Genomic DNA, 24,824 nt, shown 5'->3' on the forward strand with positions numbered 1-24,824 from the left:
TTTTGTTTTTTCCGAAGACCTGCCAATGTGTTGTTTTATTGTCCATTCATTTCATTCCAAAGGGGGAAAATTTCCAGTATATTAGTAAGAATGTTCTTTTTCTGTTTTCCATTCAAAAAGCAATAGTGCTGTCTTAAATAATGTTGAAATTGTTGCGATTATTTGCAACACCAGGCTCCCAGGGATTAATAGTCACTTAATGTAATTTTATAACATGAATTAGAAGGAAATCATGATAAAAATTCGAGGCAGACTTGTGAGAGAGCTAGGACCCTGGATCCAGGTAAGTGGTTCTAGAGAGAATAGTGTAGTTTCCCAAAGCAAGAACCAGTTATTGAAACTGATTGCAGCAACTTGGAATGATTCTAATATTAGAGAGATGAAGAATTTTCATAAAAGTCACATAGCAAATTTCACCAAACGCTAGTTTGTCTTTTTCTTGATAAAGTGGGAGTTAGACATCAAGGAAGCAAGCTCAAAGGAAAAGAGTAGATTAGATTAAGTACAGTGAACAAGAGGATAGGTGGTTTAGAATGAACTCATTCCTCCAACAAGTTCTTCCTGAGCCACTCCTTTGTGCTCTAGGAAGCATACAAAGAGCTAGGGAGACTATGGTATATAGAACTGGACACAACTGACAGAACCTCTAGTCTCATGAAAGGTAATTGTATTCACAAATACAAACTTAGAGCTATGTTAGTGCTGAAAAGAACAGTGGGTTTGTATCATATTAAAATAGGGAGAACATGGCTGGAAATGTAACTCAGACCATTGGCCTGGGATGTGCAAAGCCCTGACTTCCTAAGAGATGTGCAGGCTGAACTTTAAGGGATCTGGGTGTCAGGAAGAGCAGGCACAAGCCTCTGGTAAGATGGTTCTGGGGGAATGTACAGAAGCGATGATAGGTTGATCTAAAGGGCTACTGGAGGAAAACAAAAGAAGGAGAAAATGTAAGATACTTTGGGGATAGAAATTCAACATGCAAACAGTGCAACTTAATGACATAATCCCAGTAACACTACCACTAAACAGCAACAGTTTTCAGGACTTGATCACCTAGGTCCTCTCTTTTCAGGACCAAGCACCAGCACAAGTTGAAAACAATATAAAAGTGTCACTCTGGCACAAGTTCGGAACTTCAGCAGTTCCTACTGTGAAAAGAATAAATGTTAGCGTGAAACCTGTAGATGCAAGGTCACTGACAAAGACTAGGCAAGAGAAAAGTGTTTGGGCATGGGAGGTGCCCAAGCTTTGACAGAAAATCATGTCACTACTTTTCTTGTTTCTTTTCCTGGAGTACAGATGAAGAAGGCTACTATCCCAGTATCATGTGACTTTGTAAATGGAAATATCTGATGGGAGGAGAGAGACAATGATGGTGAATGATTTAGAAAACTGTAACATTTTAGACCGTTCTACTCAACTTGTTTTGTTTTATCAGAGTCATTAGAAATGTGGAATCTTAGGCCCAAATTCACCTTTCTTCTGCCCAAATCTTTATGCTAATATATCACCCTGGGATTTGCATGTGTACTTAAGTTTGAGAATATTTGTCAAACTTTGACTAAAAAGTCAAAGAACCATCTCAGAGATGGGTAAGGAGCATAGTGCCTATGCACGGGATTTGAAAAATTGTAATTCTTTTGTTGTGCAGTCTTCTCTAATATGCATATTCATAAAGTATGAGGTGGAGTGTGTTTATAAATGTGTAAGTAACATGAGCACTATTTAGTCTTTTGTTTATTGCTAGTTAAAATTGAAATATAAGTAAAAAGAGCCCAACTTTTAAAGTGACAATAGATGAAAGTAAAATTGATAGCAGTGACAAATGAGGAGAAAAATATGTCAAAGCTCAAACTTAATAAAAAGAGAACTCCATCTGAAAAGCTGAGGGAGGATGTGCTGCTAACCAGAATCTTAAGACAGAAGATCAAAGGCCCTTTTTCAAGTTCTATGTCTCTGGAGGTTCTTAGAATTTTTTTTTTTTCTTTTCCCTTCAAAACCAAACAGCCTACTGATTGATTTATTTATTGCTGAATAACAAACCACACGGAAATTTAATGGCATAAAATAGCAATTTATCATTTCTTTCCTTGTTTTGCAAGTTGAATGGATTCCTTTGGGAGATTCTACCCCCTGGTCTTTTTAGTAAAGTGGGACTTAGGTCAGGTGCATTCAAGGACTTGACTGGAACCTGTTTGCAGTGGCTCATTGAGGGACTGAGAGCTATTTTGTATGTGTCACCCAGTACTGTGTTAAATGAAATGGTGCCATGGGGTTTCTCCACATCTGTGACTTCTAGTGGTACAGAGGGAGGAAAAGAGGAGAAGAGGGGTGAGGAAGGGTGAGAGGAAGGGACAGCACAGTGTAGGAGAGAGGAGTGGAGGTGAAGAAAGAGAAGGGAGAGAGGGGAGAAGGAAAGGTAATATTGGCAGAGAACACCGGGCAAACTTCAGCAGAATTTCCACAGGTAGAACAGAATACATAATCAGTTCAAATTAGAAGCTGTTTTCACCCCTCCCTAAATATAGATTTCATTTGCATCGTCATCTCATCTGCTAAATGTCACTTTTAAAATGTGAATTTTTAAATGTCAGCTAACAAGGAAGTTTGACTACTCAACCTCTCCTGTTATTCTGACTTTACCAGTCTATTATTAAGGATATTTTAGCAGTTGATTACTGATATTTCTAATTAAGCCTTAGTATGAGTGAATTAACTGAAGGACACATAACTTTTTTAAAAACATGGTGTGGAATTTGCTACTTGGTTTGGTTGCCTATCCATATCAGACCAGCGTACTTTAAAAAGATTTACACAAATGCACACAATTATAATATAGGTGTCAAAAAACTTTCTGTGAGGCACAAATTTCATCCTGCTGCACACCCTGCTCACGAGTTCACAGAACTTCTGCTTCAGATGCAAAAATGGAACCGAAACCTAAACCAGCTAGAAAGCCTTGAACATCTTTCTAATCTAGGCAATCTTGGAATCCCCATGTCCTTTCCACTTTTGACTCAAGAAAATCATAGTAGGCTTTCTCTTCAACTCAAGCTCCTTAGATGTTTTCTAAAAGGAACTCAATTAATTGCTATCTTCATTGTCACAATCAAATGATATATTCTGTGAAAAATCTGACTCTAATTAATGTTGTATCATATGTATATTAATCTGGCCCTGCATTCTCTAAGGAGACACAAATTCACCGCAAAATCTTTTCAAGGAAATAATAACTGGACTGACTCTGCATGACACTATCACCTAATTAATCAAATGGTAAAGATTTTGAAATCCCTGTGCTGTGATTTTGTTGTTAAAAAAGCCTATTTTACACAATTGCAGAGGGACAGAAGGGAGGATCTAAGGTTAGCAGGTAGCAACCTTTTATGAAACAAACAAGGGATTAGATGAATGCATACTGCCTGAAAAAATTCCCTCAAATAGTCCGGGCAATCTGGAAATGCAAGAAACGAAGTCTGTATTGGAGAAAATGGTCTGGTTACAGTGACATCTAGTGGTAATCGCGTTCACACTCGCCCCTTCCTAAATGAATTCCCCAGGAAGATATCAAATACAAAAAAGCCATTATTTTATGTATTTTCTATCAATACAAGCATGTAACTGATACAATATGCAACTGGAGCCACAGGAACAAGTATTTCATAAAACTCCATTAATTAGCACCTGGTGGGTGTTTAGGGAATCTGTGTTTGAAAGTGATATGGGTAAATAGATTGTGGCTGTTGTGATGAGAAAGATAATAATGTCTCTCCTCAAAATTAATATAGTATGATGTTGAAACATGTGACTATGGATCTTTTAAAATATATTTTTCAAATGAATGAAATGAACCAATCATGAGACTCATGGGAGAGATATCTGTGAAAAATGAATCATCTCATGACAGATTTATCTTAAAGAACGATAACTGAAATAACTACTTTCTTAAAGGTCTGTCTTGCTGAACACTGACAATATCTGTTATTTTTTCATTTCACTGGAACAGCTGGGCTCACTCTGCAAACAATGCATGCATCCCTGTATTTGTGTGTGTGCGTGGGCACACAAATAACAAGATTATCCTGACACTTGGGGTTCACTTTTTATTATTTTACATGGTGATATTTAAAAGAGTAAGTTTTTGAAATAAATAAATTTGAGGTCTTTGAAATCATAAGCAACAATTTTTAAAAATTTTAGGCTCACTACAATCAAGGGGGTTATAAAATTGCTAGGTACTTCTTGTAGCTATTTCAGAAAAGGAGACATTTTAACAATGAAACATTTGTTTTGGAGGAAGGTCCTGCTTTGTAACAGTTTGGACACTTGTCCTAGGAGTATCCACAGAAACATCTTTTCTCATTGCCCCCCTTATATATTTTTGGATCACTTTAGGACATATGTCATACATTACCGATAAATACCTTCACTCAACATTTTATTCAACTAATATTTATGGACATCCATGGGCCAGACACTATGAATGAGTTGGAAGCAGTTACAAAATCTTGATTCTTGAAAATTCATGTCTTACTTTTTAATCAAAAAGTAATCTTAGCTAATGTCACACAATTTCTGTCTCCTTCACGATCCCTGGAACTATCGTTTCACACTTGGCCTCAATGTTCTGTGGCATTTAATATAAAGTTTCAGAATGTCCTTGAAGTGTATGTCTGTTAAGTGTGGCCCCTGCACTTTACAGCATATAAAAACTGCTTTGCCCTTTGAGGCCATCTCTTCTCTTCACAAGATAAGCCCTTCCACCCTGACACAGTAAGCACTACTTTAAGAGCTTGTCATTCTACTTTGGACAAAGTGAAACCATTTTGCCTATAATTGCCATGCTGAATATTTTGCAAGCTGAAATATGACAATAATACACCCAAGATTAACTTAGAGCATTTGGAAAACACCTTCTCTCAGACTATATGATAAAATTAAATAACTTGACTTTTTTCAGACAGTATAATTTATCACTGAGGTATGAATTAGTCAAACACTGGCATGATTTAAATGTGACTTCTTGCCCACATAAGGGAATTATGGTAAACAGATTTATTGGATTTCTAGCCTAAAAAATTGTCTGGGTGTTCTAGGCATTGCCATAGGCAGATTTCAGCAGCCTTTTAAATATATGAATTGAAAATGCCTCATACATGTACCTAAGGATAGGAGGGAAAAATGACTTTTTAACATCCATCCACAGGCTTGAATTTGACTGACTTACAAAATCTTCCTAAAGGAATGATATTAAAATTCAGTAACAATATTCACAGATGCAACATGTCAAACACTTGGTGTATGTCTGCAGCCTCGAGAAAATGTGTAGAACCCTTCCATTACCTTTGGTTTCACTGTATGCTGAAAAATGTAGCCTTGCCTTGGGAAAGTGTCACCTTCTTCCTGTCTAAAATAAAATCAGTGAGATTTTCTTAGTTTGACAGTGGCCAGAGTCCCTGCAGCATTTTGCACAAGTCATTTTGATGGTAGTATACAGTTAATAGTACTTAGCAGTGTGTCATGTATGTATTGAAATTTATCAGCTATAATTTTAAATATATAATGGGATATTTATCTTAACTATCATGCCACCTAATGTGTCACATATGCTTGCACTAACGATTGTAATAAATATCACAAATGTCTTTTATTGCTTTACTCAGAGAATAATCAGCCACCTGTAACTCTCTCATCTCTCTTCTTTCTAGCTGCATTACCCTGCTTTTATTTCACTTAGCTGGATGGCTTAAGATGCATAAGTGCTATCTAAACTTCAGTCAGGTGATATTCATCTTTCTAGGGCTGACCCAACTTTCAAAATAAGAATGAGCTCTCACTATCCCATAAAGGATGCTCTGATTATTCTAGCCTCGTGGTTTTCAATTCAGCTTACATACTAGAATCACAGGGAGATATTAAATATATATTTAAGTGTAAATATTTAATAACTCATATTATTTAACATATAAATTAATCATTTATATTTAATTATAATTAAATTGGACATATTTAAATTTATGTTGGATACTTTATATTATATGTTTGTATTATGTATATTCAAGCCCCTAATATTCGATTTAATTGTGCAGGGGTGAAGCAGGCATAGATGTAGTTTTTCAAAGGTAACTGCTGGTTCTAGTTGGATAACCAAGGATGAGAACTCCTGCACTTGTTTGTATCTCATGATACTTTTGTTTCAAGTGGGGAAGAAAGGTACATGAATGATATCGGCCAATGAGGCACAATTTATTTATGTATTTGTTTTTTTATTTGGTACCGGGAATTGAACTCAAGACCTTGCCTTTGCCAGGCAGGTGTTTGTGCTGCTGAGCCATATCCCCAGCCCTAATGAGGCACAATCTAAATGGTAGGAAATATGTGTACTGAAAAATAAATTTCCCTTTTCCCCTAATTTTCTGCCACTCAGCTGGCTTCCCTAGAAATAGCTACTATGAGCAGTGCCTTGTATCACTTCACAGAGACAAGGTATTCAGGTGTGATTATTTTTTTCAGTAATTCCTCCTTTTGTTTTTTTCCCTTTTTTCTGTACACTTTCATATGTACAGAACTTTTCAAGAAAATCTTACATTCTATGTATAGTGGATGGAGCAAATTCCTTGAAGATAACAGTATGTAATGTAGCAACCATTATAAATTTCTATCATTTTTCTTTGAAGTTATGTATTATTTTTGTTGTTTTTGTGTTGTTTTGATTTTGTCTTGTTGTTTTGTCAGTTTTTTAATTTTTAAAATGAAAGAAAGAAAATAACAATAAGTATGGTTAACTCCTCACTATCAAAGCAAATCATTTTCTTTTCTTCTTTCTTAAAGAAAGGTTCATGCTATACTCTAGAGAGAACATAATCCATGTAACCATTCTGGTTACAATATCAACAACAATGTCAGGTTTGTTATTTCACAAGTCACAATATGCATGGATTAGCTACTTGGAGTGGAAGTGATAGATGCAAAACTACGTGTGAGTCTCATTTTTATAAATAAAACCAGATGGGAAAAACGTACCTCTCAACCTGCCAGATGTCAGATGTACCAAGTTCATATCCTCAGAAATTGAAGCATGAATTCCAAAGCACAATAGAGGTTAAGAGAAGGACAGTTTTATTGAGACACAGCTCCTGAGAGAAGGGAGTGATCTCTCAAGGGGATTACCAGCAGGTCATTTTTCAGGGGTAATTTATACAGCAAAGTCACAGTGTGGGTACAACATAGGTCAAACTATAGTCAACGTAAAGATTACAAGTATAGCTGCTTAGCTAATACTGATCTGATAGGGAAGTGGGTCATGCAGCAAGGGTATATGAAAAGAAGAAGGGCATTTTTGGGAAGGGATGGGTCCAAACGCTTTGGTCACCCATCTAGATGACTGATGCCTATCTGCACTTACTGGACCAGGTGGTACTAATTACAGTGTAATTCCAAGTTACTGATTATTTCTCAGAGAGATATGGAGGCTGAGCCAGTGCATCTCTATCTTGAGACTTGGCCTTCCTCAGGTGCACCTCCAGAAACAATTCTGATATTTTTATTTTTCACTGGCTGCCTTGAGAGCACGGTCCCTCTCTGACTGTAGATTAATTTCTGTCCAACTTAGCTGTCTATAATGGGACCACAATCCAGAGAAACTCCCATCACCAAAAAAATACACATGCCATATTTCTGTTTCAACACAGTGTGTCAGCAGCATTTCAGTAACTAATTACACAGAGGATAAGTATTGAGGGTAGTCACCATGGTCTTTGCTATCCATCCCTTCTCAGGATGAGTTTGAAGCCCTTATTTTAATATTTAAGATTCGTTTATATTTTATCATTTGTATATAATACATTCATATCTGTGCTTCACCAAGTTTTGCCTGGTTTAACACATTGATTTACTTTATATGTTCATACATCATTCTTTTGTCTTGAGTTGTGTATGGTAGGATTCCTTCTTCCCCACCACATCCACAGAATTATCTTTATTTGTCTTAAATGTCTGTATTTGTTTTTAATATTTTGATTTTCAAATTAATAGAAAGGATGCCTGTACCAAAAAAACATTATGTACCATAAGTATATCTTGTACTTTTGTTTAACATTTCCAGTTAAATATTTGATGAATTTGAAATTTTCCTTAAATTCAATAGTGTTCATAAACACTTTTGTATTTTGAGATTTAATTAAATACTGTCTGCTGAATTGGATTTACATTGAAATACAAAGATTAATATAACACAGTAAGTAAAATAGGTTTAAAATAAAATAAGAAAAGAACATAAAAATGTAAAAGATGTACATACAAGTTCACAGATTGCACGTAATGCAGTTAAATTTTCCATCTAAAGATGAACCACAGATTTAATCACAAAGTGTTAAATAGTGTGAGAAGGAAATATAACAAGTTCTTAAATTCCATTACATATCATTAAAAGTAATTCCTCTAGCATATATGTAAATAAACACACAGCCCGAGTTGATCAGTGAAATCAAAATACTTCTTAACATGAAAAATTCTCTTCATTTTCCCACATGGAAAACTAATCTCTTGATTTCCAGTTTTCTTTTTTAAAAATTATCTTGGGCAAGGATTTATTTTTTTTAATCTCAAGGAAAGAATAAGAATCTATCCTTTAGATTTTTTTTAAATGTATTTTCTTTCAACAGAGCTTCTAAAACTACTGAGTAGATGCAAATTTCAAATAGTATCTTGAAAATATATCTATTTTAATTTGTAAATTAAATGCATTGGCGTAGTGCATAATAGTTAAGTCCTTCCTCTTCTCCTTGCTTCCCTCCTGCCTCTTCTTATTTGGCTCTTTCTCTGGCTTTTTCTTGGATTCCTACTATGTAGCCCTTCTAATCTCCCCTTCTTTGTAATTGTAGATCCTACAATGTTTTGTCATTGTCTGTGTTTTTCTTTTCACTTGATCATCTAATTTATTCACCAACTGTGTTGAGTGGTTTATCTTACATCTTCTTTACTCAAGCACTATATTCAAAACATTTTTTTTTTTTTACTTTTTCAACTTTTATTTTAAAGTAATGTAAGGCTTACCAAAATGTTGCCAAAATGTGGAATTACAAGTTTTAGTTTAATAAAATTTGCTGCTTTTCACATTTATATTATAATTCCTAATTTCCATTATTATTTTATGCTTACTTTCTGGTGTTTGTTCTGTTCCAGTTTTTCTATGGACTGCATGTTGTACTCACCAAGGGAGTTTTTAAAATGGAAATATATTACCACTGATGAGATATTTTCATAATTGATTAGTGGTGCTGCTGCTTTTGTTTTCAAATTTTATCCAGCAGGTCAATTCTACTGATCAGTATAATTTATAATGATTGTATTTTTCTTTTAGGTCAGGCTTGGCTGTGGGAGCTTACCTAGCTATATTTAGTTAATATGCACTGTAGAATGTTGTAAGACTAGGCTGTCGTGCTTTCTATCTAAGACTAGGCTGCCATGCCCTAGGGAGAGGGCAGGAATGGGACACAAGCAAAGAGAGTCCCTAGAGAGAACCATTGCTATCCACTACCTTTCATTGTTACTCCGTATGAAGTCATCTCGTGAGGAAATTACCTTTGAATTTGTAGCAATAAGATTTGGGAGCTGGCTGTCTCCTAAGTTGCCCATTTACCACATCTGCAAAATTAGAATGAGAGGGAAGGAAAAAATAGATATTTCTGGTCATGACAATGGGGACCCCACATCTAAATTCAGTAGGGCTATTAACTTGTCTTGACAAGGTTAATATCTAAAGTGATGCTCCTCCAGCAAATGCCAGGTAATGATTACCTTAATGCTGACAAAAAAATAAGACCCTTCTGTAAAGCAGAGATTTTTAAACTTGAGTGTGGATGAAATTCACTTAGATGGCTTGTTAAAGATTGCTGTAACTCACTTCCAAAGTTTCTGAGAAAGTACAATCTGGGACAGGGCTATAAAATTCTAATTTCTAACAAGTTAACTTCATCCCATGAAATTACTGATACAGAGATTAAATCTTGTGAGTCACTGATGTAAATGAGTCCCTTAGCTTTGCTGTAGTCTGTTCTATCCCTGCCCACAATCACATGAACTCTCTTTCACAGTAGTTTATCTATAGCTATAGTTTTCTTGTGCTTATTTACTTTTGTGCAGTTTTACTTTTAATTTTATGTTGTTTTAGCCAATAATGCTTACACTTAGGATTCCCCATTGCATTTGAGTTTCCTTAAAGTTGATATTGAAGAGAGAACAAAAGACTATCTTATTTGTACTTTTAATTATAACCAGAAGTCCCTCCATGGTTCCTTACTAAAACCTTCAGTGTTGTTTATGTTTTCTTGATATTATACATTGTAGAAAACATGGGTAACAAAAAATGTAGAAAATAAAATTCACCCATAATTCCTCAACTCTAACACAGCAACTGTGCAGTTTTTTATTCAAATTCTTCTCTATTTTTTCCTTAAAAATATACAATGACTTAACATTTTATGGATTCTGATTTAGGAGCTTTGATATGAACATATGCAAGTGAGTTTTTTTTCATTTTCTGAATCAAATGTTAAAATTTAGACTGGAACCTCTGAATATAGTTAATGTTTTGCTGAGTAAAAATACTCCTGTAAGATACTTCTTACATAGTGAGCTTTGAAAACAGACAGTTTTTAAGTATGAAGTTTAAGAAATTGACTATTATTTTATAAATCAAAACTAAACTTTGAATGTGAAAAAGCTGATTTTTTTTGTGGTAAATACCCTGTTAATGCGAAAGCGAGCAGAAACACCAAAATGACACCCAGAATTTGAAGGTACATTTATTTACACTGATGGGCACTGGTGAGGACCATTCCCAGAATATCAGACCCCAATCTCTGGTGGTCTAGGGTTTATATTGGATAACCAAGCAAAAAGTATAAAGGTGGAATGGCTTGTCAGTTTGGGATTGGTTTATACAATGTGCATAATGGTGAACAAGCTATACATTACAGTGACCAGCCATTTCTAAGAGACCAGAAACAACCAGAACAAACTGAAGTATACGGGGTGGTGGTGGGTGGTATTTTCTACTACATTTCCTCCCTCTTTTACGTTTCCTGGCAAGTCTTTGCTGTGCATATTACACATGATCTTATGAGACAAGGCCCCACTAGAGTTTAGGCCTACCTGCTCTGTAACATTACTGTGACAAGGTAGTATGGGAGTTAGTCTGATCTATGAGAGTGCCCATTGTGCCTTGAATGCTCATCACCTCTTGGTCAAGGGTTTGACTGATTGTTCTATTCTTTTGAAGCAGCAGTCCATACAGTTTAAGGAAAAAAATAGAAAAAATAAAACCACACAGCTAGCAGGGGGTGAGGAAGTAAGGACTGGGGTAAGCAGAAACCACTTAATATGTAACTGGGTTACATGTATGAAGGAATGTCCTCAGTATAGTTGGTATTTTAACTGGTTACAAGGAGTATGTAGTTTTTATTTAATCTAGTTTTTTAGTTGCCTCTGCTACAAATGCAAGTCCATTGTAACTGCCAAGTGTAGGCCATAGCTGGGGATGATTCTTTTTACAGCAGGACCATATAAACATTTTTTTCAGTAAAGGTAGGGAATGGGAAGTCAGGGCCAGTAATAAAGATGCTGAAGTCTGAGGTAGCTGCAGGGGGATGGGTGCCAGCACAGTGGCCTGAGCTTGCAGAACAAATGGCGGGGGCAGGTCTGGCTCTGATCTTCTGGGAATACTGGGTTTTTACTCTGTTGGATCCCCAGAAGAGCCTTAGATCTCTACCAGATTATTTTGCAATGGTTGGTGGCAGGTTTCCAAACAGAAGCAAGAAGCATTTTGCTGTGCAGATCAACCCCGAAGGAGAATTTTGGTCAAAATAATTTTGTTCAAGGTGACCACCACATATCTAGCCTGTTGGACTTTACTTCTTTTTTTGTTTGTTTGTTTTTGTTTTTGTTTTTGTTTTTCTCTGGTATCGGGAACCGAACTCACGACCTTGCGCTTGCCAGGCAGGCGCTTTTGCCGCTGAGCTAAATCCCCAGCCCCATGTTGGACTTTACTTCTAACAGAGCTACTTTCATCCACAAACAGGGTATACTTAGCATCTGTCAGGGATCCATTTTTTAGAATAGTTTATCCCAGTATAGCATTTGGTACCTGGACAGTTAGGTCTCAGACTGAGATTGACAGCTTTCTTGATCAGAAGGACAGTGGCAGTTAGAGCAGGAAACCAGTTTCTGGCAGATTTTGTGCCTTTCCAGGAGGCACCATGGATCTCATCAATAAGAAATGCAGTGAAGAGGAAACAAGTCTTTGAACATCTGTATTGAGTCCAGGTCAGTTAACATCTGAGTTCAGAATTAGGGTCTTTGCAAAGAGGGGCTGGCTATCAGGAGCCAGATGAAAGGAGAAGAAGGGAGTTTTTAAGACCAGGCATGTGTACCAGCAGGCTGTTGGTGACAGAAGACTGAGGCAATGTATATGGACAGTGATCAATGAGGCATTGGCAGCTTGGAGATCTTGAACTGGCTTTACAGGCATGAAAAGTATACTGTTTGATGCAGGTGGGAGTTGCCTAGGGACAGAGCTCTATCACCAAGGTAGCAAGCCCCAGAGGTGAGTCCTTTGCCCATACTTCTGGAAACAAGTATCTCAACTTTTCAGGATTATGAATATCAGGCATTTCAGTCTGATATAGTTTATAGTCTTCCTCCCTCTGTATAGTCAGGGTTAATATGAAGTCTGGTACAGTGGACCTGAGTATGAAGCAGGCTACTCATGTCCTTGTAGAGGTATAAGTCACTCGAGCATGTAGAGGATTTCATGTTTGATAAAGCACCCATCAATCTCTCAGGATCTGCTTTGGTAGAATTTCTTTTCAATGGGGGCTCCAGTAGGTAACTTCAATACCTTTGGACACACTTATTAGCCTCTTGCCTCTTCCTCTAAGTTTTTCCAAGACAGACACTGTAAGTTTCTGCCAGGAAGAAGGGGTGAGATGTAAGAGTCCCAGTAGCTCCAGTGATGGTAACTTTGACAAAGGAAACTTTTGAAGGCAGAGAGTTCTGTTCCATTGTTGTGGAACTCGGGAGGAATTGCTGACACTCATCTCAAGTGGATATTGGATGACACCATCTGACCAGGATAGACATGTTTTTTTGGGGGGGGTCAGTGCTCTGTGGCTGAATTTAGGCAAGGAACTGGAACTGGTTCAATTGGCTGAAAGTAGATGAGTCAAAAGTGGAGAGGGAAGCTATAGATGTTGGCAGCATCTGCAGCAGCTGTTGAGTGCAGCAAGGTGGAATTCTCATGAAGAATAGGGCTCTTCTTTCCTTTCTTTTCCTTGGAGATGCAGGGAATGGTTTGGTTTAATTTTTAACTCTGTAAAAACCCCTTTCCCTTTAATCAGGGACTGTGAATTTTGACTAATTAGTTCCCATTCTGTCTCCCTGAAGTGTATGTTGTGTACCCTTGAATGACAGTTCAACAGACAAAGGGTGGATTCTCCTCAGAAAGAAACCATTCAGATGCCTGCCTGGTCATGCCCCTCACAGACATTAAGGTGCAATATAGCTAAGAAGGGTGAAAGGCCTCTGTTATGCCATATGTCAACTGCCATGGAAGAGCAAGTGAGAGCCCAATCAGCCACTTCAAACAGTGCTTCTGGGTCTAGGTGCACAGGTGGAGCAGCCTATTACTTATGCTGTCCATTCTGCTCACTCACATTCATTCAGCAGGCACTCAGAGGTTAAACATTCCAACCTTTATTCCCTTGAGGTTGGCCTTAACTAACAAGAGTTGATCAAGCTCTTCTTTTGCTTGAACTGAGCAGGACTGACAGACTAACTAATTGGCATAGCCCAAGGGATCTTACTGGAATCAGGCAGGCAGACAGACAGACAGATTGCATCCTCTGCCCTTTGGGGTTCAATTTGAGCTGCTTGAATGGGGATCCAGTAATCCTCCCCTAGAACTCCAAGGGGACTGGAGAAATCTCCAGGGAAAATCAACCCCCGAGACCTGGAGAGGTTCTCGCTTCATCTGTGAGGTCTGCAACCAGTCACCAAAGAGGTTAGTACAGTTGGTATTCTCTGCCAATGCTCCAGACGCAGTGGCAAGCAGAAACACCAAAACAACACTCAGGATTTGGAGGCAGATTTATTTACATTGATGTGCACTGATTCAAATCATTCCCAGAATGTCAGATCACAATCTCTGATGGTCTAAGTCTTATACTGGATAAGCAAGTAGAGAGACAGAATGGCTTGTCAGTTGGGGATTGGTTTATACAATGTACATCATAGTGACCAGCCATGCATTGCAGTGACCAGCCATTTCTAAGAGACCAGAAGCAACCAGAGCTGGAACAGGAACTATTACTTAGGGAACTAATAAACTGAAGTATACAGGCTTGTGGGAGGGATTCCTGCTACACTGATATGTTTGACTATTATAATGTAAATTTCCAAAATTCCTGCAATCTGTTCCTGAAATGTGTTTCTGCAAATTATAGAAGCATTAAAATCTTCATTTCTTAGGGTTAAAATGTATAAGATACATGCTTGAATAACACTTGTTACTATGGTACCTACTGGTAATAATAATGCCATATTCTTGAAATACTTCCCAGAATCACTGCTTAATAAGTGATTACTGAAAGCATATAAGTAGTGTAACTATGTAGCTTGAAGTGGTAGAAAGAGCAGTATTAAATGATTTTGTTTACCTTTATAATTTGCCATCTGGTTTCTTTCGTGTTGTAGCAAACTCTGAAATAAACATACTATATGGAAATAAGTTGGGGCCAGACACTTGGCAATAGATTAATGCATGGTCAATGCAAAAAGACACTAATTTACTTCTTAAAATGCAGTTCAGCCCATTGTGGATGTTAAATGGTAACCACAATATCTACTGGTAACTTTTATGAAATACTGCTCTATTATTAGAAGTACCATACTCTGTGCTTGCTTTGGCTTACTTTAAAACCCTTAAAGAGCAGTCTTATTCCTATGGTAATAAGACTAAGCACCCGTATTTAAGCATGTTCTTTGTTTATTTCTTCAGGAAATTACTAATTAAAAGCCTAGAGGTTGCTAGGAAGTGTGTGAAGAATAGGTGTTTTGAGATAGACAAGTTTATCTAGAAGCTCTAAAACCAATGGAGTGAAAGCAAATAGACACAAGTCATAAATAAATAAACTAGTACATTATAACTTCTAAAAAAAGAGCTTTTTTTTTTTTTTTTTTTCCCCTGTACCAGGGATCGAACTCATGACCTTGTGCTTGCTGGTCAGGCGCTGTGCCGCTGAGCTAAATCCCCAGCCCCTAAAAAAAGAGCATTGATGGATGAATGTAGGGTGACATGTTAGGGGGACTAGGAAAGGGCAACTAGAGAAGGACCCTTTCTGAGAGATGATATTTGAGCTTCAAGTTATAGAGAAGGAAATGCCAGCCATGTGCTCAGTAGAGCCCCAGGCAAATAAATAAGTTTAGCACCTTGAAATGAGAATGGTCTTAGGATGTTCAATTCCATTATACTTAACATATTTTCCTGGATTTCAGTTATTGCATTTTTAAATTGCCAATAATAATGTCTACTTTGATGAAGATTCTGTATACACACAACAGCAGATATGTTCTGCTGTTGTTAAATGTTCTGTAAATATCATTTGGGCAGATGTGATTGATGACGATTTTCAATTCTATATATTCACTGATTTCTTTTTCATTTTTTCTATCAGTAATGATAAGAGAGCATTGAAATCTCACACAGTGGTGGTTTTTCCCGTTTTTCCTCTTAGCACAGTCTCAGTTACTTCCTCATTACTGAGACCGCAACATCCAACAGCCGGAACTTAAAGGAGGAGAGGTTTACTTTGGCTCATGGTTTGTAGAGGTTTTAGTCCACAGTATGCTGGCTCCGAGGCAGAGCAGCATATCAGGTGAACATGGTAGAGGAGAAGCAGCCCATGGCATGGCAAAGCTTCTAGGGAGGAGGCAGGGTACAAATAAATCATTCCGGGACATCACCCCAGTGAACCACCCCTGCAGACCAGATCCCGTCTCCTATCATCAAGTCAGTGAAAAGCTCATCAGTGGTCTAATCCTCTAATGCTTTGCAGGCACCCATGAGTCAACCACCTCCCAAAAGCCACACCTGAGAGTCCATGAGGATTTGGGGATTTACAAAAACCATAGCAGGTACTCTCAAGTTTTGGCTCAAGCATTTTGAAGTTCTATTTTTAGATGAAAAACCATTTGGTATGATTGTTTTATTAAGGAACTCACCATTTTATCATCATGTATCTTTTATCTTTGCCCTGGTAATGTGTTTTGTTGTTTAAATCTATTCTTCTGATATTAGTAGTTTTCATGTGTCACAACCATTTATATAGAATATTCTTTTAGGGAGTGTCATATGTTTGATTTCAATCATCATTCATTTTTTAAACCAAAGAGAATTGCCTTTAATATTTACCCAGAACTCTACCATTTTTTAAGTTTTCTTACTAGGGATAACTACTTCTAGTTCAGTTTCATCTGAGAACAACTTTATTTCACTTTAATTTCTAAAGAATGTTTTTACTGATTATATACTTCTGAAAAGTAGGAGAGGAAGTTTTGTTTTGTTTCTGGCATTACTTCAAAAATATTCTGTCTTCTCCGGACTCTCTCTCTCTCTCTCTCTCTCTCTCTGTGTGTGTGTGTGTGTGTGTGTGTGTGTGTGTGTGATTCTGTTATTGAGGACTAAACCTGAGTATTTTGAAATAAAAATTTTGAGACAGCATCTTACAAAGTCACTAAGTTGCCTGAGATGGGCTAGAATTTGCAGTCTTTCTGCCTTATCTCCTAGAGTGCTGAGAGTACAGGCTTGCACCACTACACCTGGCTCACCTTTTATTGTCTTTTGACTCATATATGAAGTTTCTGATATTGTCCTACAAAAGCATGAGGGTCTGTTCATCTTCTACATTGTCTTTTCTCATTCCATTCTTCAGAATAGCTCCTTCCTCATCTAGCTTTGCATTATCTATGTTTTTTGTTTCCTTTTTTTAAATCTTAGTTAATTTTTATTTTGATTTTTATGTTGCTCAATTCTAAAATATCTGATTTCTCTTTGGATATTTGTTTGATTCACTAAGACTTTCTGTTTTTGTATTCCCTACATGAGTCTTTTCATTTGCCTATTAAAGCACAGTTGATTGCAACTTAAATATGTTATTCTGATGAATATAATGATTCTGTCATCTTTGCTGTGAGTTTTTTTTTTTTTACTGTGTTTTCCTTTAAGCATTAAGATAAAATATGCCTGATTCCTCACATGTAAAGTAATTTGGATTATATCTTGGCATTTTGTGTATTGTGTAATGAGACCTTGACTTGTATTTAAATGCTAATTTTATTCTTCTAATGGTTTGAATATGGAATAGCTCATAAAATCCCAAGTGTTAAAGGTTTGATTCTCAGGTTGATGCTCTTGAGATGTATTAGGATCTCTAAGAAGAGGGGCCAGTTGGATCTCTTCAGGTCACTGGAAGAAAATCATTAAAGAGGATAGAAAAACACTAGTCCTTTCCTCATTTTTCTTTTTTGAATTTCAATCCAGGAGCTAGATAGCTCTATTTTGTGATGTATACCTGCTGTGATGTGCAGCCCTAAGTGAAGGGACCAAAACCATAGGTGAAACTAAACTTTTTCTCTTTACAAGCTTATTATCTCAGGTATTTTTAAAACAAATAACAGAAAGCTGACTGACATCATTCTTACATTGGGCAAATGATCTATTTAGATTTCTGAAACAAGATCTTACTTACCTTCTTACAGCTATGGCTTCGATGTCAGTGAAGTTTTGTAAAGTATTTTTAGTGCTCTTCAGATTAATTTGCAAGTGCATTTTCTAGTATCTCGTCTAGGTCTGGTTGATAGCCTGCATTAATGAATTCTCAAAGCCTTGCTATGCTTTTGTAGTTAGCTCTTCACTTGTTCATCTCAGTGGTTAGCCCAGGAGTTCCCACACATTTTTACAGGATTAAATCTCTTTCAAGCTTGTTTCTCCCTGAAATCTTCAAGGTATTCCCCAGTTCTGTTGAGGATTTTCCAAGTTTTCTATTTAGCCTGTGGCTTAATTCACCTACTTATCCATATGTAGCATAACTGGTCTACATTTTGAGCAAAGAAATGGGATAAAGTAGAAGAAAAAAGTGCCAGTGCTCTGTCCTGGTGAACAAAGACTCTTCTTTCTGTTGAGAAGGCAAGTTTCCTTCATCTAGAGTGTCACGCACCTGTTAAGCACCATTGCTGCAACTTCAGCTGTAGAATCTGGGAGCTAGAGTGTAGCAGATACTGGATAGAAAGAATTGTGGCCACAGTAATTTTTTCCACTCTGTCCTCTTGTTGAGGAAATTACATTTCTTAGGGCTTCAAATTCCTGGAGCTCCTTCTGTTTTTATCCAGTGCTACATTTAAGTTAGGCAAGGCAATATGGGAGAGTATTAAATGAGAAATTCACTACCAGTTTAGTGCTATTTTGAATTCTAGTCATGGTCCAGAGTCCACCTGCTACTGTTTATTTTCAGGAGAATCCAGACCAGTCCACAATTTATGCTGGCTTTCAGTGAGAGACACCTCTGAACTACAACTTCTCTTTGAAAGAATTTAAAAAGTGGCCACAGGAGAGTAAATGCTGTTGACTAGGGGAGGAGGTGCAGCTGGTACTTACATGCAGGGCAATTATCATAAGAAGCTGTTTGTAGATTATTCTAAAAACAACTAAAATTCACCAAAGGATTTTAATCAATGCATAAATATTATTTACCTTATAAACAAATCACTTGTACTATTGTATGGAAATTAAATTTTGGGAAATTAATAGATTTGTTGGTAGTATAAATATTAAATATCAGCTAGATGGAGAAAACTAGTTTAAAAACAGGGATAAAATACTTTGTCAAGGAACTAAATTCAGAGCAAGAGGAAAACAAAGAGTTAAGCCTGATAAAGGCACTTTGGACTTGAGTATATTTGGGCCAGATAAAATGACAGTTACTGGGATGGGAAATCTGCAAAGTTTGGAGCAAGTGTACAGGTTTTTTATTTTATTTTTTGTCTTCCTTCTGAATGAGTCACATTCCAAACACGCATTAGACATTCAAGGGGAGATGTCAACCAGGAAGTTGTGTACATTCAGTTCTTCTATCACACATTTTAATGATAGTGAACTACTTTCGATAAATTTGCATTTGTCTTTCAAATATGCGTAGAGCACTCAATCTTTTTTCCCACAAATGCTTACCATGACCCAGTGAGGCTTTATTATTGTGTGTGAAAAGTATCCAACATTTTTCTCAAAAGATTTTCAAGAATATATTTGATGACTAGAAATCAATCCATACCAAGCCAGAAGTGTTTAAATTTCACTGAATTATATTAAAGATATGAAAATTATTCTATCCCTTAGCATCTTTAATAATCACAAATTATGATGCACTGTTTTTCAACGTTTGAGTAACTCAATCTAGATAAACATTTTTCAGACTTTTAAAAATACTTTAACAGCACACAATGTCTTTTTAGCCCACATTGAAGTCTCTCAGACTGTGTGCTGAATATCTGAGCCCTCATCCTGCATTTTATGCTCCTGTCTCTAATGAGTAATTTCACCTTCTTAGTGAAAACCACTAACTGTTTCCTGGATGATTATATTACCTGAAATTTAGAAGTGGAAGATCTTGTGAATTTCTACTTTGTTGGCAAATTATGAAATATTAGCCTACATCAAAAAATGTGTTTTACACATGCACACACAGATGATAGATAGATAGATAGATAGATCGATAGGTCATATACCAATCTAAATACTTTCAATTCATTGAGCAATATTGGAGGGCTCTCTGCTCACTATAGTCTGTCTATATCTCTGAGAGGGAGGATATAACAGGAGCCTTATTCCTTCAGAAAATAAGACACAGAAATGGAATGGTATATAATTAAAATATTTACAACATTCCCCATGAGATATGAGCCACTGACATTTTCCAGACTGTAAGCCAAAAAATGCTTAGGATTATACAGATATACTTTGCAATCTACAACTGCCATGCATTGAAAACATAGCTTACAATTTTTTCAGCTATGGATTAGATTGGCTAACCTTTTTTTAGAATTTAGAATTTAAAAGTTAGGTCCCCTAAGAATTAATGGTTAGTTGAACAGGTCTACTCTTCTCAAGAAAGTAAGAAGCCATTGCTTCTGTTTCATAGACCATACTCCTCTAAAATCCTTTCTCTCTTCCATCCTACTTTTCCAAATCAAGAACTTGTTAATTGTATCTCCTTCTCCTACCTCTTCTCTCATCTTTGCCTGATCATTCTACTTTACTCCTCACTGCCACATTTTAGAACCTGTCAGTATATATTTACAGGATGCAGTCAGTGGTGCTAACCTCTGCTCCTCTTAATTGCCTTGTTCCTTAATTTCTCATAATAATCTCATTCATCCATTTATTCATTCAAATAACATATTTTTGAATAGCTACCTTGTTGCAGGTAAGCTTGTAGTAATGAGAACATATAAATAGTGAAAGTAGATAGGACTTCTATTTTTATGCAGGTTACATTCTGGTGAGAAGAGTGAACAAGCAATAAGAAATAAATGAGCAATACTGTTGTTCATTTGAACACCATGAAGAAGATAAAACAAGTTAGGGGAAGAGACAGTGGTAGGGAGAGAACTCAAATGCATTCTTTCAAGGATTAGTGTTACTTTTTCTTTTGTTTTTTAGCATTAAGCTAATTGATTCTTCCACTCACAAAGGCATTCATGAGGCCTCTAAACTGCCAGAAGTTTGAATAGTGTATGATGAAAAATTGTAGGGTCTGCAGTGGAAGCCAGGTGGTGGACATCCAAAGGCTATGATGAAGACTGGAGCTGCACCAAAGAAACAGAAATGAGACTTCCTTTCTCTTCTTTTCCTTTTGATTCCACATGAGCTACAATCTTATAGGTCGATGCCAACCATTCCCAGGGTGGGTCTTCCCTCTTTATTAATTCTATCAAGCAAACATACCCACAACTGTATTAAACCGAAATGATAAGTGTTCTTTATTCAAGTTGACACCACAGTTAACTGACACAATAGAGCCTTGGTCAACTTGACAGACAGGTTTCCTTAAACCACACTTAGTCTCCACATACAAAAGCAAGCTTGTAATTATGCCTACCATAGTATAGTTATCCTGTATATGTAAGGAAGCACTCTAATCCCTCCCCAAAATAAAAGTCAAAGTTTTTCTTTGGGTGATGTCTAACATGTAATAATTTAAACATTATAATACAGGTTTAAAAGTGTTTGAGATCCAGTGTTAAGTCTGTCAACACTGTGTTTCAAAAGAAGCATATTAAGAACATACAGGAGAATAATTACAATTATAGTTTTCATTTCTGTACCCAATCCCATGATTAGAGCACATGTTTATAACTATCTTCTCCTTCTACCCATTGTACACTCCTGTGCTCTTCAGCAAGCATCTCGGTTGGTCTTAATTCTTTTCCTGGTAGGGCTATCCATACCTTCATTCCTAATGCTTCTGGGCCATTTGTTCTCTGTCATCACACCTAAACTAGGTTGTTGTAATTTCCCATTTACCTTAATGATAGGACATGATAATAATATAAGGACCATAAGGGATCTCCTCCCCTCCAAGTGTATCTTCTTTCCTTCACTGTGCAGTAATAGTCCGATTTCCCCTGGGTATTCTGGATCACTTACCTCTGGCAACATCATAACTCCCTTTTTGATTGATATTTTCAGTCACAGGGAGCCCAAAATGACCAGAAAGAAATCTTAGCTTCCAATTCAATGAAATCATTGTGCTTCCTGGTACAAACTATCCCCCCTTGGAAGTAAGATTTCTAATCCAGAAGAACATAAGTCTTTTGGAATGAAAAGCAGAAAGTTTGCTAGTGGGCTTCTATGGGTGATGGTCTGTGGTACCATTTCCCAATTCTACCGCTTGCTTCCTGGTCCCATAATCTTGGCTATCACAGAACCATATAGAGATTGCTGAATCAAAGCATATACAGCCCTTTGAAGAACCTTGCACCAGCCCTGCAACGTGTTGCCACCTAGCTGGTTTTGTAACTGCATCTTCACAAGACCATTTCAGTTTTCCATCAATCCAGCCAGTTCTGAATGGGGAGGAATGTGGAAAGACCAATGACTTAGAGGAGCTTGAGCCCATATCCTCATTTTTTGGCTGTCAAATGTGTTTCCTGACCAGAAACAATGCTGTGTGGTATATCATGAGGATAGCTAAGGCATCCTGTAAGTCCACAAATGGTGTGTTTAACAAAAACATTATATGCAGGGAAAGTAAATCCTTACCGAAAATAAGGGTCTACACCAGTGAGGACAAAGTACTGCCCTTTCATGATGGAAGCAGTCCAATATAATCCACCTGCCACCAGCCACAAGCTGATTGCCCTGGAAATGCTTCCACATTAGGGACTGGGAGTGTTCATCTGTGCTGCTGGCATATTGGACATTCAGCTGTGGCTGTAGCCAGATCAGTTTTGGTGAGTGGGAGGAGAAAAAGGTTGGGTATTTATCAAAGAACAGGTTATTCTATACACTTTGTTATTAATGTGGTCTCCTGTTAAGGTTAAGTTTTGGTGAGTGTTTGCATGGGATGCAGATGTCCTCACATCTTTCACCCATATGGTGAGGTCTATCCACATACCTCTTCCCCAAATATCTTTGCCACCAATTTTCTAGTCATGCTCTTTCCAAGTCTCTGATTGTCCAGCCAGACCATTCACTGGCTGCAGCCTCTAAGCCAGGATACAACTGTACATCTGGCCTGAAGATCTTCCCATTGTTCCTTCCACTTCTGTAGCAGTTCCAGAAGTCCTCTTTTATGTCTTTACTTCCATTGTCTTGGTTGCCTCTATACCGTAAATCAATTGACTTTGAGGAAGAGCCAGAAAATACTATTGAATAAGGGGGATGAGGACACACTCTAATGTTTTCATTTGACAGAAATTGCCTTAAACTTTTTCCTGAGAAGTCTATTCCGGTTGATAGGTGTTCATTATTATCACATAACTGCTTAAATCATGCTGCATTGTCATTATTTTTGCATCTTTTTCCACCATTCCCTGTATTTCTCCACCTTTGGGAACCCTTGGGCTACGTGTCTGATTCTTTCCACCTATTTCAATTCTACCTCCTCTCATCTAGTTTACAGCCAGCTGTTGATATGATTGGATTAAAATCATGGGCACTGCTGTAATGAGCACTGTGCATGAAGCCAAAAGTAATGTTTTCAGAAGTATGAAGTTGTTTCTGATGTTGCTGCCTTTATAGATAACATCAATTCTTTATAAGCCTGTTAAAGTGAAAATCAACTTGCCATCAATTTATAGAATGACTTAATTTTAAACACCTGGCATTTCCTCACTGATGGTTATTTTATAGGAATAGATGAGCTTTCCTCTAAAAACAGATTTTTCACTCTCTTTGCCTTTTGTGACAGGGTCTCGCTATGCAGTTCAGGCCTGCCTTGAACTCACTTTGTAGGCCAGGCTGGTCTCGAACTCCAAGTGATCCTCCTGCTTCAGTCTCCTGAGTGCAGATTTTCCTCTTTACTTTGTAGGTTTTTTTTCTTATTGTTTTTGTTTTTCTTTTATTTGTGAGACAAGGTCTCCCTATGCAGTACAGGCTGGTCTTGAACTCCCTACGTAATTCAGGTTGGCCTCCAACTGTCAGCAATCCTCCTGCTTCAGCATCAAGAGAGCTGGTATTACAGGCATGCATCGCCACTCCTGAGTTCCTCTTTGGTTTTGAGGACTTAGATTAGGCCACTTTATGTTTCAAGGACCCTGATTCTGTCTTCCTTCCCTCTGCGTCTGTGTCTGGACTCACATATCCTCCTACCCCCCTATGGTCTTTCCTCATGTCCTTTCCTCAGGTAATAAACTAAAGATACAACCAATTATCCTGGGATGAATTAAGCATATTTTTCCAATAGTTTTAGAAGAAGTGGTCACTTGGCAAATTGGCTTCAGACATATTTTTGCTCTCCCCACCTCACTGAACTATTGCTGAAAAAAACTGCCTTTACTTAGAAGATTGCAACTAATAATACTTTACTCATTCAAGGTCAAACTGTTATTTTTATCTAGTCTAACAAGGATTTATATTCATGAATCAGAACCAAACTTCAAAATATTCACCTTTCTTTCTCACCTGTCAAAGTGGACTCTAATAGTTTGAAGGAGAATGATGCATATAAAAACTTCTAATCACATGTCCATGAGCAAAGAGGGCTTCCTAAGTTTGATTTATAAGTGATCATTATACCTGGCATTTTTAGCTTATATGATTTTGCCTTGAGATTGATCGTTCCTGCAAAGTATGAATGCAACAAACTTATTCATCATCTGTAATCTTTCAATAAAAAACCCTATTGAATTCAAGTTTAGGTGTTTGGAATGATTTTTACAACATCTTCCCTCATCATAAAACACTTGAATCTGCAGTCACAGCTGGACTTCATATGGGCAATGCCACGATTCTGCCTTGGTAAACAGGAGTTCCTTGAAAGTGTGGAAAGCCAGAAATAAAACCCTAATTTCACAAAATCAAGATAAAAATCAGAATCTCCTCTGTGCATTGTATTTGCATGAGGCTGGTGATAAATTTTGTTCTTCCTCTGCCACTTCATAAATTTATCTGTTGGCTGTTGAGCACATGGTAGCTATAGGCAGGCTTCAAGTGCAAATATTTACTGCAAGAATAAGAGAAATAAAACACAGTCCAAGAAGTAAATACA

Source organism: Chinchilla lanigera, unplaced genomic scaffold, assembly GCF_000276665.1.
Source record: "Chinchilla lanigera isolate Chin_1 unplaced genomic scaffold, ChiLan1.0 scaffold00007, whole genome shotgun sequence".
NCBI classification, from domain to species: domain Eukaryota; kingdom Metazoa; phylum Chordata; class Mammalia; order Rodentia; family Chinchillidae; genus Chinchilla; species Chinchilla lanigera.